This window comes from Anarhichas minor, unplaced genomic scaffold (genome assembly GCF_050575085.1).
Source record: "Anarhichas minor isolate MPS153535 unplaced genomic scaffold, ASM5057508v1 ptg000051l, whole genome shotgun sequence".
In the NCBI taxonomy this organism is placed as follows: Eukaryota; Metazoa; Chordata; class Actinopteri; order Perciformes; family Anarhichadidae; genus Anarhichas; species Anarhichas minor.
This window is the reverse complement of record NW_027466497.1, coordinates 5,815,906-5,836,933: the sequence shown is the minus strand read 5'-3', so window position 1 is coordinate 5,836,933 and position 21,028 is coordinate 5,815,906. Positions and strand designations below refer to the sequence as shown.

General features: G+C 41.4%; 1 pseudogene; it reads left to right on the top strand.

Annotated features, from left to right (window-relative positions):
• The first annotated feature begins 4,293 nt into the window (after positions 1 to 4,293).
• LOC142971955 (kallikrein-15-like) lies at positions 4,294 to 6,058 on the top strand (annotated as a pseudogene).
• The last annotated feature ends 14,970 nt before the right edge of the window (positions 6,059 to 21,028 follow it).

Here is a 21,028-nt window from a genome sequence, read left to right as displayed (position 1 = left end):
AATATATAAAATAACTCCACATTAAATATGTGTGCACTTGACTCCTATGTCCCTGAAACATCCTTGTGTTTCATTTAAATCGCTGCAACCAAACCCCCTGATAGTTTCTGCCATCACAGTTTTCTTCTTTATATTCAGAATGGGCTCCTGAGGTCACAATCCATCAGGCAACAGACTGAACCCAAGAAAAAAATAGAAGAGAAGAAAAGGCAGTCCAGGTAGGTGAGGGGAAAGAAATTGCTGCTAACTGTCACCACAGTAACAGGGTCAGGGAGAGGTCAAGGGTGAGGGGCCGGGGCTGTTGGGTGTCTTTAGTGGTGGGGCCAAATTAGCCGGAAGCCCCGCGGAGGTGGCCTGGGTTGTCTGGCCCCGATTGATCCCACCCCCTCTTGGGCCGACACCTAGCCAGAAATTGCCCGTGTTAGCAATTCAACCGCCGGGGAAAGAGTTGGTAGTTAACGGCTCCAGGTGAGAAGACAGCAAGAACACAGCGTGGAACAGAGACACAAGCAAGTGGATCGATGTTCACAGAGCATATGAAAGCAAGATGAAAAGTGCATTTGTTGTTAACTGTAATTCACCAGTTAATCCAAGTGTGACATACCATGGAAATATATGGGACACTGTGATATATGCAGCACAACTTTATTCCTCTATTTAATTAATATAATGTTCTCATACCATGGTTTTAAAGCTAAAACAAGTTTTCTTTTCTCAAACTAATAGTTAAAAACCAAAGTGTAAAAAAAGACAAATTGTTTTATTCATGGGAGGTTTCGGGCGGGACTATTTCTTGGTCGGGCATAGTGACTTCCTAGAATCTTGTCGTCCCGAAGTCACAACTACCAGATGCTAAATTCATGACACTCAATGACTGTGGTTATTTTTTGATGAACATTTTGGCAAACAGGCAAATAAGATACATATCTATATCATTATTATTATTATATATTAGTATTATTTTAGACTGGATTGGAACTTGACAATTATCTGATTGTTTCAATATTAACACTGCTTTAAGTGTATTCGCGTCTGACTGAGAAAGACAAAGACATTTAGAAGTGAACCCTGAACCTCTTTTTGTTATAACTTAATCGTTATGCTGCAAGCCAGCACAGCACACTTGTTGGAAATGGATTAATTTCTCTGCAGCCAACTGAGCTTGGAAAAATCCTCTGAGAATGCCGTATTGAGATAAGTAGTCTACATGTAGGGGCCTTTAGCTGAGTAGTCTGGCTTTGTCTTTAACACTGGCCTGCAAAGGCTGTCTCTCGTCTTTCCAGCTAGCTATGCAAGAATGAATTGTCTGCACTCCATTATCCCCCTGTTATTCTTTTTGTCCTTGCAGCTGTTCTGTTAGTCAGTGAAAATAACAAAACACCTGTTATGAGAGTGAAGGACATTTACAACAATAAATCCTTTGCATTGAATGTCAACATGTTTTTTTCTTCTTCTAATTATCATATAAAGACAGGCTTTTAGTATCCATATGTGTATCGAAAATGCAATTATGTAGTTGAAACACATCTTGGTGACGTTTCTTACAGCACTAATTGGTGCTTGTTTCCATTGCCTTGTGTTTGCAGTGACGTTTGAAGGCAAGTGTCATCTTCAAATTAGCAAGTCAAGACATCTCCATGTTCATGTGATACAAGTTGCAAGACGTATACCCTCATGCTGTCTTTGGATAGGTTTGCAATGTCAATGCAGCCGTGATATTACTATAGGAGAGCCAGAAAGTGGACATAAATAGATATATTAGGTAAATCAGTTTGAAAGAAAAGACCATTGTAGTGAAATACAATGTATCTAACTCAAATACCTGCAAAAAAAAAATATATATATATAAATATTACCCAGAAGAAAATCTACATTTATGAGTTTCGACAGATATATACATGTGTATATAGAAGATTGCTAATGACTAATTGTTTAATGATTCAGCGCTGGTATTTAAAAGTGGAATCATGCAGAGAAGCGATGCAAATGTGTATTTGATAGAAACTGTGTCACTGATGTTTTGCTATTTGACTTTACTGACGTTATTGTGAAACAGCTGAATACATTAGAATCCGCAGTTGCATGTGTTTTGATTTGTTTATGATTCTTTTGATATTCCCGTCATTGCAGACATGATGTGAGGAAAGAGTGTGTCGTGACCCCTGAACGCCAAATACCTTCAATAATTGCATATGACTTTCTCTCAAGGTCATTTCGAAGAATATTTTACTCTCAAAAACAGGATTTTTATAGAATGTTGTCATATTATTGAGTCCATACGCCACAGTGTTGTCTAAGCCCCGGTGTTGTCTAAGCCCCGGTGTTGTCTAAGCCCCGGTGTTGCCACCTGTGACGGCAAGCATTTTTTTTTACCTCCCTAAAATATAGTTCACAGGCTAAATGAATGTTATTGTCGCGTTTCCAGTGAATGATGGAGAGATAGAGGTAAGATGGCCCGTTTCATCAACATTTCACATGAAAGCTGTCGATGTAATGAGACGACGGCGGCTCTTTGAAACCTCACAGCAGCACTCCCGCTTTGATGCGCGGCGGGCCGTCTGCAGGAGTGATGCATTTCATCGGTGATCGCTCACCGCACACTTCAAACCTTCCTGCGAGCTGAAGACTCTCACCTTTCCTCCTTTACCTATTCATCATTCAAGGGCTTAAGGAGCGCATTACTCAAACCACTCAAGTACACTTGTGAATGAGCAGTTCAGCCAACTAACGCACACTGTGCTGTTTCCCTAAATCTGCTTTAAATTTAAGTGATATGCCAACATGTCTTTTTTTTCATTTAGTTTTTATGAAAGTGCATGTGGCTGGAGGAAACACTCGGCTGTATCATTCAGCCAGCAAGTGAACACTCTTGGGGAAATCAAACCCTTGAACTTGAATTGTGTGTTATCCATTAAACAAGCCGAAGGGATGTAAAGTAGAGAAGGGGTTAAGTTTGAAGACGGTTTGCCGACACACTAAGTTATCCTACACGGTCTTTGCCTGTGCTCCTTTGGCTCAGAGTCTCATTGCTATTCTGGATCCAGACCTGACATTTCTCTCATTCGTTCCAAACGTGACCGTATCTGATCCAGCCGGTGTGCCAGAGCCACGGCTGTAATGTCCAAGTCAAGTTGGCCGTTTGCTGAAGTAAAATCTCTCTTTGCACGAATGCATATTTCTTTATGTACAATGACATTATGTATCACTTGATAACCTTCTGGCTTACGTCTGACTGTTCTATCATCCCTGTCCAAATCAGTGAGCACAGAAATGTAGAAAAAGGTTTGAGCATCGGTGTTAAAGTGCAAGTTGCCTCTTCTCTGATCAGCCGTTTGGATCAGAGGAAGCCTGATCCGCGTTTGCATCGTGACCTTTCCGTCTAGTTGAAATGACAACTGACACGAGATCGTCCAGATTGTTGCACATCCGTTGGCATTTAAATCATCAAAAAAACATGTCAAAGACCAGACGTGTACATCAAGCTGACAAATGATCCACGTTCGTCCATTTTCTCTTAACCCTTTCATACTTATTTTTAACCAGGATTAGGTACAAGATATCCGATATTCATTTAATCCTTTATTTCAACACTGTATCAAGTGCAAGACAAACAGAAATCCACATCAACACTCACCACAACAAACAATTTCCAAACACAAAATACAGATGAAAGAAAACAATTACAAGTGCAAAGTGCTAGACTTTTAAAACCTTCAAAAACATACTAAAGCTTACATTTGTATTTAAGACCAGTTTTTCCAAGCTCAGTTTGACAATGTGTCAAACTGTCAAAATGTCCTGTTACCTGTCATTATAATCACTGTATTTAGATGGAAATACTCAGAGGATTAAAGATAGTTTGGCAATTTGTTCTTCTAGATAAATAATGTACAGTGCAGCTTGATGGTTAAAGACGAGCAGAGGGAGAGGCATGCGTATGAATATCACAATAATTAAGCTCTGACATAATGGTAGATTGAAAAATGTTCTTCTGATTACAAGAAGAAAACCATGATTTGTTTCAACAGAAATCCATTTTTGAGTCTGATACCCAGCCAGATCCAGAAATACAGCATTTTTAACAATTAACCATTTCCCTGAAGAACCCTGAAGAATTTAGATTATAGATTATCTTCTGTGTTCTAGAGAATGCCGTGTGTATTGTTTTAACATCATTTATTGGATTAGATATGTGAATGCTTAAAGCAGATTGTACGTTTTCTCTGGCCAGATTGAGATAAGAGCTGGTGGGATATAAACACGTTCTCAATCCAACTCGTCACACACCAACGCTTGGTCAGGACCCTTGGCTAAACGCACTACGGCCTCAGGGATGGATGGACAAAAAAACTGTGCATCCAGGTCAAGGTCTAAGGACACTAATGGAAGTCAGACCTCGTTTCTTTTTGGACAACCAGTACCAGACACATGACATCATGCTGCTGAAGATTACTGAGCCTAACCCTACTCGGATTCAACCTGTATCGCTTCCTGATTGTAAAAGTTGTCCCAGAAAGTAAGTTCTGATCTTTCCCCTTTAATAAGTCTGAAAGCTCAACTCATGAGGAACTCTGAGGAAAACTGTTTATTTTCGTTATTTCTCTTCTATTTCAGAGTTCAGATTGCAGGTCATGCACACACAACAGTAGACCAAAAGAATCAAAGAGGTGAGATGAATCTTGTTTATTATATAACAATTGTCTATGTTTTTGGTACCAAATCACAACATGACTTATTCTGTGGTGTTCCTCGAGTTCTTGTGTCTATATGTAGTATTTTTGATCATTTTCATCAATTCTCTCTAGATTAAAATGTTGAAAAAACGGGGATGGGAACGTCCATCATAACGTCCTAAGCTTTTTTACACTTTCACTATTTTAATTAATACATTCACAATAATAATTATCTGATTGATGACTATGTCAGCTTGACACACCCTGCTGACCTGCATCTCAAATTAATCTTCATGTTCTCAGCTTTCAGATGACGTTCACCACTTCTGTGTGGATTATACTGTCGTCCTGCTATCAGCCCCTACAGATCCCTTGTCCGCCCTAAAAAAGACAAAAACTGGTCTTCTGGTTTCTAAGGGTTAAATACAGTTATTCCTTTTCTTAAAAATGTGTAGTTTATTATATTATATATTTCAGTTTATACATAACAAAACACAAAATCAATAAAATCAAGTCTCTTTTCCAGCTCAACTCGGCACATTTAATTATATTAATATAATATATTATTTTGATATTTTGAAAAGTAATTTGGTCCCATTTCTTTTCATAAAACAGATAAATAGAATACATTTGGTTATTTGTTGGTTGAAGGATTTTCTGTGTACAAGTTTGGTAGATAATGATGAAATTTGTTTTGGTGAAGTTGTTGAAAATTGTTGTTTTTTCTATTCTCATCTAGTAACAGTTCAATCAAATACTCTCCTCTGTGCAAACACCGATGTTGTCAACTGTCAGCCGCTCAGAGACTGATTTCAGAAAAAGTACCGACAGCTATGGGCAACAAGAAGCTGTGAACACTGGTTGTGTTTCAAAAGAGCTGGAGTGGAGGTCTCTGGAGTGAGTTGGCATGGCTTTATATCTTTAAGTTTTACCAATTCACTATAAATGAGTATTATAATAAATGATACGAAAGTCTGTTACACTAAATATTTATATCTCTCTCACAGGGTGACTCTGGTGGAGGAGTGGTGTACAATGGCATGATTTATGGTGTCCATGTGTTATCTGAAAAACGCACCTGCAATTTACCAGCTGCGTCGATGGACGTCTGTAGATACATTAAATGGATCGTAACAACTACTCGTATTGCCAGACCCAGAAAGGTGCGGTTAGGGTGTGCTCTACTTTAAAATGTTCTGTCATTTAACAGACATTTCTCATGCATTAAGAAAACTGTTGAGTTATTCTAAATTTGCAATTGATACATTTACTATTGATGAAATGTTAGTAAAGCCCTTCAAGACAAACAATAACTGTTATTCTATGACTTTATTTTTCACAGTGTAGTGTCTGAGTTATAACTGTTAGTTTACACATTCTTGGTGTCAAACCCTTATGGTAAAACATAATAATCAAAATATATAAAAACACATCTGTAGATTTTAACATGTGTTATTTTACAGTCATTGTGTTGAAAAACAACAAAGCGCCAAATGTAATAGTCTGCTATTCTTTCAACAATACTGATAACTATGATAATCAATATGACTCTTCTTGTACAATGTTGTCAGTTTAAATAAAATGAAGATGACTCACAATCGTTTGTTGTTGTTTTTGTTTTTAGTGTCACAGAAAAACTACACAAACAGATTTCTGTGACATTTAAAGCTCCACTAATCAATATCTCTAAACCTACAATGAGACTTATTTTGGCCATGTGGGGGCAGTGTGTTCTTATAATAACATTGATTAGAGCTGCTTTACTTACTACCTTATTCTTTGTGGGGAAAGGGCAGGAAAAGAAGGGATGCTTTTCTTTTTCTTTTTCAATTTTCAATTTTATTTATTGAAATATTTCTGGCAAATCAGGGGAGTGTCTTTTACTTTTTCTTCCCAGAGTTTTATATTCGTGCTCATATTCATTGATGTGATATCACTGGCAGCGATTTATTCTATGCTGCTGCAGATGCCAAAGCTCATAAAAGAGCGCCCCCAATGCCACACATGCACTAACCCAAGCACAACATACACACCTGGAGTCTCCAAATGTCCTTTAGTGATCTGGGGAGAGGGGAGAGAAAGCCCCAGAAAGCCATTACATTGTGTTTTGTCCTTTCAGTGATAAAAATATATTTTTGAATATTTGTATATTTTCTCCTTTTTAGAGGAAAATCTATTGTGACACCACGTTTCTGGGTTTGTTTTAGAAGCATGAAACATTCACCGGAAAGGTATCGGTTTTAAAAAGGAATGTGCATGGACGAGCAGACTTTAATTTATTTCTCGCTCCGAGTTTGTGATGTGCTTTTGATTGGCCATCAGTCTGGACGCTTACTGCCAAATCAAGACGAGAGTAAATTGATGTCCCTGTGCAGGGCAAAGGCAGTTTGTTTGTTTGGTTGTTGTTGCATAGACATCAGGGATACCAGCGTTCTCATCTCAGACCAGCGAGGGTGACTTTGACAGCACACCAGAGGGCTCTCAGAAGACGGAGAGAAGAAATAAGAAAAACGCGATGGAGGGAAAAGAGAGAAAAGCCTCAAGAGGTGGCAGAGGCCAAGAAATGCAGACAAGAACATTTGTGAATCGCAAAAAAATATAAGTAAATATAAATAGTTTTCCTCCAAGGCTCTTCATCCAATCGCCCCTGTCATATTCTGCAACGCTTTGCTCGCCTGTCACAAAAACAAGGTTAGCTGTTTTTCCAGGCTTAGTGGCCCTCTTTCTGTGGCAGATACAAAACGTTTTATTAAAACCTGTTTGGAAAATGTCATATCTCGCCGCAAAAAAAGAGGAACTAAAGATGGATGAAAAATAACACCAGAGGCTGACAAGCCGTGAGTGACGACGAGAAGTTCCAGCGCTGAGATTAATTCTAAACAACATGTTCTCGCAGAAATGACCTGCGTTCATGAGACAGATCAGTCACCTTGATATCTTTCACAATGAATGCACCGTGCTGCATTTTCCAGCGAGGTCCTGTTGGGTTTAGATCCAATCTGCCAGTCTGTTTATAAAAGAATGTGCCCCAGTTCCGTGAGAAAAACAGCAAAAGATGTCAGAAAGAAATGTGATCTGATAGCGGATATGGGGAATGGAAGATGAAACGATGTTAAAATCTCGTCTGTCAAATGTCTGTGTGCAAAAGGCTTTGGATTCACTGGTACTATTTGTAGCGGCAGCTGGCTTGTCGCTGTACGGCCAAGATTGCCCGCTAACACTGAATTCCACAAGTGAATTCTTGCAAGTGCTCTGAATTAACCCAGTTAGGTGCCACAGTATAGATTCAACACTTGGCGTCCCAATTTCCAAATGCACCAGATGTTTGGATGCGTCGCACCAGGGGACATGTAGGAACGAGATCAAACCGGGAAGTTGTCAATTATTTGTCCGTTTTCTGAGGAAATAATCCATCTGTCAAGGAATAAAAGTTTGCTTTTGGAATATATAATGTACTTATGTAAGAAAATACTTAACATTTCAAAGTACCTGTTTCCCTCAGGCAATAATTCTGTAATATTTCAGCGATCCAGACCTCCTCAGGGGCCACATGCATATGTATGTGGAGGCCTTTTCGGTACGCACACCCACCAGACCATCCACCGACACGCTGAAGACTCTCTCTAGAGAGAGGCAGTAGAGTGCAGCTGAACGCCCACAGAGTCTGCTATCGCTGAGGCGCTGTCTGTTTAGCCAGACGGAGCAGAAAGCCCAGAGTTCCTACAGCAGAGAGTCAACCTTGTTATCCAGTGGACAACAAAAGTAAGAACTGCACAGCAACTGCAGCAGGCGAGTAACGTCTAGTTATCCCCCCCGAGGACTCGCACAAAAAACACAACCCCAGCCTCATCTCATTCCCCGGGTCAATATATATCGGGGGCTAATATAACCCAGGCAGACAGCCCAGGAAAAGGCTGGGGACCAAAGCGGGAAGCATGTCCCAGAATTGGCAGTCCTAGTGGGTCCAAAGCGGAGTGAACACACACACACACACTGCTGCAAAGGATTCATAAGCTGTGGAGGAGAATATGATGGGCATGAGAGATAGAGGCAGGATATTATGAAAGCTTTGTGGAGTAATATCATGAAAGGGCGCCCTATTCAATCACAGAGATCCAGAGGCTAAGTCTGTCATGTAATTAGATGCTCTTTCATTCTATCTGTCTCTTCTTCTTTTTCTGCCCCGTGCATACGCAATGAAACCAACGCTCGCCATACAAAACAGAATTTTCAAATGAAAGGCTGAGACACCTCCACTCCCCCCCCCCCAACCCCACCCCCCATTTGTATGAGCATTACACTCACATATTAATGCCACCTCTGTTCTCTGGGTTGTGCATGGAGGGCAATGCCCCCCTCTGTGCAACGTGACAGGCGTGACTGTTGAAATGTCACCCGGATCACAGCGGGGACGCACGCTGACACGGAGGGATGGGAAGAGATTTAGGGAAATGAGATGAGGATTGCGTCGGGGAGGGAAAAGGGGGTCGCGTGGAATGGAAGGGAAAGACGGGAGAGGTGTAGGGTCAGACAGCGGGATTGCAAAGTGAGTGATGGAGACACAAAGGGTCATGTTTGACGGTTTCCAGGCACAGAAGACCGATGAGGCGGGACAGGGCCGGTAGGTGAGAGGGGTTGATAAAATAGCACGGGGAAAGGATGGCGAAATGGCAAAGGGTGAAAAGCCAGGAGGGAAAGGTAATGCTCTCTAATCCATATGCACAATAATTGGCTAAGGAAGTCAATAAATTCATATCATGCCACGGACTAAACTAAGCACGTGCCTTTATCTTAGTGTGAGAAACGTCGGGTGTATCTAAGCCATCTAGTCGATCCGTAAAAAGGATGAGCTCCGTTGGGGTGATAAAAGCCGGGAAGCTGATTATTTCCCTCTGGGAGATAGCCCGCACTCGTTTACTGTAAGAGGTGAGTAAAGAACTGTGTGTGTTCATGGAAGCATTTGCCCGGCAGTCTATTTTTGTGCATGTTGGTGTGAGTATGCGTGTCGCAGGAAGCAAGAGTGTGTGGCCTCTGCAGTCGTCTGATTTATCGTAGCAGGCCTTTTAGGCTTTTCGGGGGTGGGGGGGCTCCTCCATCCCTCCTGCTTGGTCCTCCCCCTGCAGAAATGGACGCTGAGATGATAACAGTGGCGGTTCCGGGGAAATGGCTCTGGGTTATTTCTTTTTTTTTCTTTTCACTTTTGTCTCACTGCTCTCCAGCAGCCAGGGTTTCTGGAGGCTAGATGCCCCGTGTTCTGATTTCATTGTGATTCTCCAAGTGGTCTGGTTTTCCCTGCTGTTCAGAGACACTGTGCTACTGTGTGTGTGTGTGTGTGTGTGTGTGTGTGTGTGTGTGTGTGTGTGTGTGTGTGTGTGTGTGTGTGTGTGTGTGTGTGTGTATATGAGTATCTGCAGGCAGGTAATTACTTGAAAAATGTAATAAATTATTTTCTTTTTGTGTTTTATTATGTTGAATATTTCAAATTGGAAAAATAATTACTCAAATCATTACCTAATCGCTTACTTGTTACACTACTCCGTCAAAGCTGCCTTCAAACGACTCCAAATCCTGCACACGTCACATATTCTTTCATGCTGTGTAAAATGGAAAACGAGACATATTTTGAGAAACATTCTACAGTTAGTATGTATTGACCATCAACATGTAGCTTAACGTTAGCATCAGTTTCTTGTGTTACCATTACATTCAAGTCACAGAGCTGCACAGATCCCTTTTCTTATGAGTGTATATTGATATGGGCTGTTATATTGTTTCAGATCCAATATGTTCTTACTATCTGGATTAGGAAATACAGTTGCAACTTAAGAAACAAGTTACAAATCTTTTTTGTGTGTGCAATAGACAATGTAGGCTACCTTCTCATCCACATGGCCAAAGGACTCTGAGGATTGTGGAGATACCTTCAGAACAGTGGTACAGTAAGTGTTTCTTGGTTTTCAAAGTAGGTCGGGTATATTTTTTTCAGAAAGAAATCCATTGCAAGTCTGATGTCGATAATTCTGAGTCGGCATTCCCGACTTTCAATCTAAATCTGCATCTACTCGGGAAAACATGGACGCCCGCAGCAGCCTAATGTTTGTAGGACAAGTCTCTGAGCTTCACAAGCATCGACAGAAGACCTACATCCATCACAGCGCCATTAGCAATGAGAAACAGTGTACAAAATAACCATCATTAAATTAACAACTAGAGAATCCTGTCGGGAAATATTTCCGAAAACCTAATTTAAGGCACTTCAAGGATCCACGGGAACCCTGTTTAAAGAGACAGGAAGAGTAGGCTTGTACCACATGCTCGCAAAGAAGCACAAACGCGTTACAACACGTTTCACAACACAAACACTACATGAAGTAAAAATGATGAAAAGGAAATTCACTGCGAGCGCCGCCATGTTGCTGTGACGTCAGGTGTGACGTCAGGTGTGTTGATGTCGGCACACTCGGGATAGATAATTCTTGCCCGAGTCTCCGACTTGGAATTCCTACTTGAATGAATGTTCCATTGCACTTTTCAGTGTTGGAGGTTGTTTCTTTTTTTAAGAGTTTGAGTACAATGGAATACAGAAATGCAAAAGTATTACACGAGAAACTAGGGCTAGCTTAGAGTTAGTCCTAGCGTATACAGAAAGCTAACACACCAAATCAACACTGAACTAATCCAGACTCCTGAGCGAAGCTTTACATTGGCTAGACAGCTAAAGACGACACTTCCGAGGTCGCTGCATCAAACTGTTATCAGCTGTCAGTACGACTACGAGCAATGGAGAGCGACTAATGTAATTACAAAATTTCAAATTGTAATTCTTAACATTAATCATTACTTATGTGGATATGCATATGTTCATATCTGTTTGAGTTCTTTATCTCAGAAATTACATATGTGTGTGTGTGTGTGTGTGTGTGTGTGTGTGTGTGTGTGTGTGAGTGAGCGCCCATCGCTCAGCATCTCACTTGGTCCGTGAGCGCACCAGAAAACTCTTGACACGCTGAGCGATTGCATCCTCGCACTGACTGGGAAGCGGCAGCAGCAGCAGCAGTTGTTCTCTGTCACCTAACTGCTAGACTCTGTCCTGCAGAGACTAACTAGAGGTGAGTTCTCTTCACAGCTATGCAGTCTGGGTCTGACAGTCACACTAATACTGCTACAGCACTGCTGGGGAGCCAGCAGAGGAACAGACCTACACACACACACACACACACACACACACACATAAACAAAAGCATCACGGTATAAAGTTTATCTCAACTTCCCTTGTTAAGGATTACGACGGTTCTGTCTCTCGTCCCTTTTTTCTCTTTCCTTCCCTTCTCCGGTCTCAGAGGAGTGGAGCAGTAGCTCTGAGGCAGGCACGGCAGATAGTAAATTTAGTTTAAGTCTCTGCGGAGAGAAGAGACAGAGTATTTTTCTAATACCTCGCAACTACCTCTCTCTCTGTGCTCGAGAACATATGAAGTCAGCGTTTTTACAAACGTGCTAGGCAGGCCTTGACGACACTTTCTTGGAATGAGAGCACTTCAGTGTTGAGGGATACACAGACCTTGAGTATTTAAAGTCAGCATCCGTACAGAAATAAAATAACAGGTTTCCCCGGAAGAAAGATTATTGCAACATCCTGCTCAAGTACTGCATTAACTTTACTTCAATTTACAACATAATCATGGAGATGTTTACACACGTAGCCTATTTATGTAGCCTACTTAAACTCTAATCTGGAATGGTTGTTTCAAAATGTAGCACAGTACATCAGTTGAAAGGGAACCCAACCTGTTAACAGACTAATTTGAAATTTCGGGATATACACTTATTTGCTTTCTTGCCGAGAGTTAGATGAGAAGATTGATACCACTCTCCACATATCTATGGGTTGAATATGAAGCCGAGCAGGTGATGGTTAGCTTAGCTTAGCACAAAGGTGGGACTACTCAACCTGTGAAGTTTGTACTTCTGTTAAATAATGTCTTCTGGGGTTATATCAGGTCTGAGGGATACTACAATTTACAACACGAGCCTGTAACTAGGGGCTTGTATTTTTGAAAGATGTGGGAATTTATCAGACTGGGATGGTCTAAAGAAAAGAAGCTATTGTTGCATTATGGGAAATGTAGGATCTACCGTTCTTGGAGCTCAACTCGTACGACGGAGCACAAGTTACGATATCTCGCCCACTGTTGCCTCAATTTTGTAATTCTTTTTAAAAAGGTGTCTGTTGTAAAATCCTCAACCTTAAAGAAGTACAATACTAAATCACTATAAATGTGCCTTTAAGCAAAAGTAAAGTAGTTTAAAAATACAGAAAAATGAGCGATGAGAACAACAGTTGCTCTTTGAGACTTCCATCTTTGCTGGTTGAGAAACACGTAAACATGTCTTGTGGTTTCCCAGAAAGAACTGTATAGCACTTCATGGAAAACGCACAACATGAAGTCGACGTCTGTTGAAGGAGTTGTTTTCAGAGTGTTTTGACAGTGACAGGTAAAGACGGGGGAGTCCTTTTCAAAGAACTGTTTGAAAGTGATTTCTAAAGGATGCATATTTTAAATAGATCTTATTTCTGTTCTAAACGTTGGGTCTTTAATTCAACCGTCAAGAATTACTTTCATTTATTTGCTATTTACACTGCTAATATATCTTGACAACCAATTTATTTTTGTGTTGAGTCTTTTTACACTGGGACAAGTCGGGCATATGAAGCATGGCTCTCTCATTCTCTTTACCTTCTGACACTTGTAACTTCTAGTGGTAAAGAAGGCAAAGTTGGTTTTATTGATCATGTTAACACAGAACTGATTTGTTTATACTCTCTTAGGCGCCTGAGCCTCCGCAGACGGCACGCAAGCTCCGAGCATGAACAGAGGCGTTTATACTGTATTCTATGTGCTGCATTATTCTCCAGAACGCCAGAGGGCAGACAAACAGAAGAGACTGTGAGGAATCAAAAAGATAACGAGGCCCAGAGATATGCCCACAGACAGTAGGTGTTTTCCAGCAAAAACCCATAAATCAACCTCCACAATGCCATGGAGTGATTGTAATTATCTGTAAAGTCATATCTCATATTATTACCTTTGTACCACGCCTGTAAAGAAGCAGAAGTACATGTATTACATGCATTAGAAGGAAACAAAGGTTGAATATCCTGTAAATAACCTCCTGTTTCTAAAGCATTTAAAAGCTAATTGGCCACGTGATCCCACGCGCACCAAGTTACAAACATTCAGAGTGCAAGACGAAGCGGCGCGACCACTGTGATTACGTCATTTTCTGGTGCGGGATCTCTGAAAAGAGACCACCCAAACAACCGCCTTTGCAATAAAGAACAGAGATATATTTCTCAACCTCTGCAGACTTACCAGCCCAAACTACAACTTCTTCAGGCCTCTATTACAAACCCTAACTTTAACAGGATGATAGAGTCTCTATGGTCCAGACCAACTTTAGTACTCGCTGACTTCTTCATCTCAAAGGTCACATCATCATTGACATTTTCAATGTAATGGTGCCAATCATTTGTAAGTGCATTTTTCTAATATTCTATTAACCAACCTTGGAGTAGCACCTCATTACGGTTGAATCTCTACCTGGGGAAGGTTTGCCATTTGAATGAGCTTTGCATTATTTGACCTTGCAGACATTGCCGGAGCTCACACGTATATATACACGCACCATGTTGGTGCATGCCTCGCGATGCCATATGGCTCTAAATGATCAAAGATCCTGTATTTGACTTTGAGATTTCTCCAGAGGAAAGCGCCGCTGCATTGGAGAGGAATTCACATTAAAAAGTCTCCAGTTGAATCTAATTGCTCCCTGGCCCCCCTCATTTCTTTAAGATGGAGCTCCTGCCATGCTGTGTGTGTGTGTGTGTGTGTGTGTGTGTGTGTGTGTGTGTGTGTGTGTGTGTGTGTGTGTGTGGTGTATGCAAAAAAGGGAATGGGGGGGTTGGCTCTATGGTATGGTGGATATTACATCCTGTAATAAAAGGGTGAAGAAACAGAGGAGACGGGAAAATATTCTTCCCTTTTAAGATGACTTTGTCTGCTATCATCGGGCAGAAGTGCCTGATGAAATGAAAGCTGACGACAACATCAAACGTCCAACTGAAGCCTCTGATGGCAAAATGATTAATTAATTGATTGTGGAACAAAGCGGTCCGTAGATAAGACGGAGAGTTTCTAATGAAAAGGATTGCTGTTATTTATCCCACCAAGGAGCATCTAAAAGACGATTCTCAATCATAACAGCGACTGACAAGTTGAGATAATGAATTTAATAATCTCGCAAATGAAATAGTGTTGACCCCTACTTGCAAACTTTGGACAAATTGGTGATGTCTCTTCTTTTTTTCTTTTGTACTGACAGAACCATTATTCCAAACCCGGGCACAGGAACATCTGAGGCTGAATGTTTTCATCTGGGGAAGATGAACACATGAAGAGTCATTTGATTTTAGAGGAACACGAAACCACTTCGGCGAGCGGTAGGAGTTTGATTAGGTTTTCAAATCAAACGGCTTGCATCTGTGCTTCTCTTTTAGTGTTGCAGGTATTTTTGGTAGAGCGACAGTTTAGCTGGAAAATTACAGGAAAGATGTCTTTTAAGTATGACTCTTAGGGAGCTTGTATTTCCTCAAACAGCGAGAAGGAAATGATCATGTTTGATTATCTAACATTGGCGTGTGGTTATAATTATCTTCGCACAACACCAAAACATAACAAAACTAATGTCATTCCAAACTTTGAGTTTTGTATCAATGAGCACAGCCTGCTAACACTCCTCTATATATACATTTGCTTTTAGATTCACTTTTTTAAAGAGTATTTTATTTATTTTGAATGCATTTGCATGAATTGTGCCATTTCAATACATTCTAAACTGAAAGGCTGATCTTTTTTTATAATGATCAAATACTTTCTACATTTACAGCGTGTAAAAACATTGGGATAAAAAAGAGATAAATCTTTGCTTTCAACTAATCAGCGTTTCCCAATAACAAAAGTTAGAGCTCAAGTTTTGAATGAGTGAAGAGCCCGCCCACATTCTCGGTTAGCATTGCATAATTATTAGGTAATTAGATTTTGAGAAATGATTCCAAATATTTAAGATATGATGTTTTGCTTGCTGCAATCACAACACATTATCGAGTATGTAATGAGGCGGAACTGCAGGTAACAAACGCTGGCATGATGCACACAGACGCACACACACAAACACGCCGCAGATAAAAGACAAAACACAAACGGCGAGGATCCTGTGTGTCGAGCCTGCCAAGTGCTCACCCATAATTAGGTGGTGATGTAGTGGCTTTTTGTTCTCTCTGATTAATTATCAGGAGCTTTCAGAGTGTAAGGAAACAGCCAATTAACTCTATCCAGGTTCTCATTCAGTTTCTCAGATGCTACATGCGAAAGGTCAGCAGAGGTTGGGTTCGGTTTGGTGGGAGGCAAAAGTAAAGAACTAGAAAGGCATGTTTCAGGCCTCTGAAAGGGCACGGAGGCAATTTGCTAATCCATTTATCATCACGCCGGGCTGTTTTTCCCATTTTCTCACTCAATTTGCCTGTTACATGAATAATAGAGTGCATGAAAAACAAGTAACGGCAGCGCGGCGTTATGCAGAGTACAGAAATACATCCTGTTAAGTGACACGCTGTCAGGGAAAATTCAGACCTTGTTATTTGAAGTTAACTTAAAAGCCATTTGTCCGTCTTGAACTAAATTGTTTTTTCTGTGGCCATCAATTCTACACGTCCAACGCTGGTTTGCAAACAACAATTAATGCTGTGGAGAAAAAGCAAGAACGCCAAGCGAAACGACTTAATTTTATTCAGTTAATTTTGTGTCCTGTCAGAAACTGTTACACCGTAGAAACCGGATTGACTGGAGGAGAGACTCTTCGGTTTCAGCTGCGGAGTTAATTAGATAGATTTACTGGAGGAAGGTGATTGTGGCAGACCAAGAGGATCAGACTGCTGTCAGGGTCAGTGGTGGTGTTATTTACGGAGGAAGCTGCGTGCGTTCGGCTGTCTGTGGGTGTGTGTGTGGCCGCGTAGTGCGCCGGGCCCCTCATTACCTCCTCTCTCCAATCACAGGGTGGATTTATGGCCGCCGCAGGGAGGCTGTGAAAGCCCTGTAGTGAGGTAGTTAGGTGTTCCAGCACATCCACAGCCATACACATCACCTTTATGGCCACTCCTGTCCTATTCTTACATCAGAGCCGGGCATAGTGGGTCTCAAAATGCTCAAGAGCAAACATGAAACGGCTTTAATTAAAGTAGTCCTGGCCGCAGTCAGAGATGAATAATTTGAAGACTTTTTCTGATTTCTGTGTTGCATTTTCTGCAGAGGAAGCATGACAAGAAGTTGAGTTGAGAGAGCTGGTATTTCAGGGATTATTATATGGCAGCAGAGCTGAATGTGCTGTATTGTAAATACTATTGTAAAAAAGGAATAGACGCGGTGGAATCTCCCCTGACAGTCGGAGACTTTAAAGCCCTTTGCTGCTCTGTGTTACAAATAGAAAGTTTAAAAATAAAGATACAAACGTCCTCCGATACGAACGATGAGGCCTATCGCAGGTAAATATAAGCACTTTGAGTTAATAGGCCTTATTGAACTGGTTCGATTGGGCTGAAATTAGCCTGTAAGGTTTAGAGGGTCGAGAGGAAGTCCTCCCAAGCCCAGTGTTCATCAATTACAGTGTGTACAATGACTGTGCCATATTGATCTCTTTGTCTCATTTTCAAGTGTTTTCTGATGCAAGACAGCCTTCTCTCACTCTTTGGCATCAGACTGGTGCATTACTGCTTCCACCTCGGCCCACGCTGTGCCATTGCTGTGCCATTTCACAGGATGATTTGTTTCAGTTGATGAGCCATCCAGCCCTCCATCACTGCATAAAGACCAGGATACACGGGAGGATCGGATGACGTCAAGAGTATCAGGACCCCAAAGAATATCACCTGGGGTCTGTAATTGGGATGCACCAATGTGATATTCAGAGTGAATTTGGGCACCAATACTGACTTGGACTAGCTATCAGCAATCAACATGAAAGGTGCTAAATTAAAAAAAACAGAGTATTAATTTAGCAGCAGAGTGATGGCTACCTGAGCTGAGAATGAAGTCACACCTCTGTGTGTGTTGTAATCTGAGCTTCGATCATGTCAGTGCATGTGAGTCCGGGTGTGTGGCGTCCCCGACCAACGGCGTCATCGCACTCCCCACCAAATACTGTCAGCACTCTTGCCATTGGTTTGCACTGTTTGTGCTGTTAGCAACGTTAGCTGCTAGCCCCTCAGTCGTCGCCCTGTTAAGAGCCGAGGCAACCCCTCAAAATATGCTCTGATATTTGGAATTAACCACCTTTGAATTCAGTTTCTTTATCAATGTCATTATACGATTATGTGTTTTTGTTGTCACTTCATTTATGTTCAGCTGCTAACGGCAAACCCTGCCCTCATGTTTCCATACATACAAATAATTCCAATGAGTCCTATGACGTATACAGACTTAAATTCAGGGAAAAGAGAGCACTGGTATTGGATTTATACTTGGTATTCATAGATACCCTCAACCCTGAGTTGAGGGACTGGAAATTGTATTGGAAGAAAAAAGTTATAAAGGTAGACATTCCCACTGTGTATACCTGCTTTGAGTCTCTAGATTCATCACAAATTTTCACTGGGACGGCGCTGCACTGGAGATATTTACATAATGATAGTGGTAGGAAAGTTTTTAGGTTCTTCACTTTAACCAAAAGTAGCAACAGCAGCACACTGTAAAAGTGCTCCAAGTAAAAGTCCTGCATATATAGAAATGTTAACAAATGTTGAAATGTTGAAATGTTAACAAAGGCACAACTGCCTTTGTTTTTTTGTCTACACCACATACCTGGTTAATCGCTTGTCTGATTGGATTGTGGCTTAGGAATAATCTTCCCACAGTTAAAAGGAAAGATCCCACGCAGCTCTCCTCTTCTCAAATAAAAAGTGGTTGCCATATTTGCTCAATGACAATGTCATTTCTAGCCTGTGCTTTCATTCCGATCAATCCAATCCGCTCCAGATTTGTCTCTCCGAGTCTTTTATCCCGTGAGGTGAAAAATGACTATTCAAATAGTTCCCACAAATCTCCCTCTCACACACACACTGAATGATCGAATGATCCACAAGAATATTCACAAAAACACCTACTCAGCATCTCACTTATCGGCCCCGCCACCTGGTTGGTGTCAGAAAGCGAGAGGGAGACGGAGAGAGGGAGGGGGGCCCCCAGTCGTCAGGTTTTAAAAAAGTAAGGAATGGACAGCGCTGAATGAATTTTCAACACTGAAGACATATCTCCTCTTTTCCATTCATGCCCCACATGCACTGACACACGGCTCTCTCCGCACACTATCCTCCCCCATGGCGTTATCTCCCTCACCCTTTATTACCCTCGCACAAAGCGTTTAGCACGGAGCCTTGCAGATGTTTCTCTCTCCCGCAGGCAGCTCAACACACATTCTCACATTTCCGCAAACTAGCTCTATTATTATTATTATATTGGGTGTAATTGAATTAAGGAGCAGTTTAAACTGGGAACATTTGCACACTCAAGCACAATTAAAACTGAACTGCCTTCGACGCTTCATAAGTGAGTCTTTCCTTCACAAAGATGCTCCTTGATGATGTTAATCTCTTTAAGGGTAGCTTTTTTTTCTTGTTGCGGTGTCCACCTGCAGAGATTTTGGTCCTGCTCGATGTTTTATCATGAATATACTGCCAGGAGCATGATGCAAAACAGGGCAGACATTTGCCTCTGAAACCTCTCCGCTGGATTAAGTACAGTCACCCTCAAAATGAAAGGGATTTATGTCTTTAGTAAAAGCATTCAGACTACAGAGAAGTGTAGATCTGTAGATATTAAAGCGTCTTTGAAAGGGGCTGTATACATATGATGTATTATTAATATTATTATTATTATAAAGTTATTTTAAATACAGCAAAATTTGGACAAAAGGCAGCCAAAATAAAGCTTATGATGAAGAAGTTCCTTAACAAACGCTGTATTGTCTCCTTAGAAACAACTAAAAACTAATTTTGATCAAAATTGCAGTTGATAAACATCTAGTTGTTGCTCTCATCGTGCTGTAGCTGCATTGCTAATTTGCTTGTTGAAAATGCTGTGTGTTTTTTTTTCAATATTGCTGACTCAGCCTTCGACGGGCCACGGCCACTAATGAGGTCGGCAAGAGAGGTCCTCCTGTTTGTTAATTTAGTCCTTTTCCTCTTTTTAATTTACAGCCTTTTGAATTTGGATAAAAAAGAGGGTATTGATTGTAGTGTGTATTATATCTACATTAGGGGCTGATGGTGAGTGGGAGACTTCGGCAGAATTGACCATGCCCTGTCTACTATACTCTAGTTTAAAAAACCCTCGGTTATATGCCTTGCTCGGCTCTTATGATTCCATTACAGAGGCAGTCTTTACTCTGTGGCATTGACTAATGGATAGCCTTTGCTTCCCTGCAGAGTGGAGGCTGCTGTATGACGTGCTTCAGCAGGCCTAGAAATGAAAAAGGTAAAGAAACTCAGAAAGGAGGACCTGTGAAATCAGATTTGATGAGCCCCAGCTACAGCCCTGCAGACTGGATCTGGTCCTGTGTGTTTGTGTTGTTTGATACCAGCGGAGAGCTGCTATCCAGCAAGTAGTGTCTTTTGATTCATCTCTGCACCAGCACACCTGCTGAAGGCTGTTGAATCCTCAGACCTCGTGGCTCGGCTGAGTGAAGCTCAAGCCCGAGCCTGTGGGTACTCTGTGAGAGCATGAGCATATGAACAGTATTGGTTCTTGTCTGTTAAGAAATTGTAATTATGGGAAAGTATCTCGGTAGTGCTACAGTTGACTTGACCTCCCACACCCTTTCTAATAGGGGAAAGAGCCAGCCTGACGGCAGTGAATGCCATTACTTACATTTTATTTGTACAACATTGCCCCCTAAAGTTCTTTGTGGTGTATCTCCCCGGGCCCCCTCGAGGGCCCATGTCAGAGGACAATGCTGTATCACAATATAGTGCACTAATTTACCACTACCTGCTCCCAGCAAATTGACCACGGATGCACCTCACCTGTATTACTCTGTCACATTCACTTTGAGAAAAACACCGGGGAACCGCGGCTGTTCACACACACACACACACACACACACACACACCTGCACGCACACACTATTTCAAAACCAGATGGAGTTAAGCAGAACTAGACAGTGAGGTATCTGAACCATGCCAGAAGGTATGCAAAGTGGAGAGATTAGTGAGTAGCAGTGACTTTGGAAGAAGAATGCAATGAAAGTCA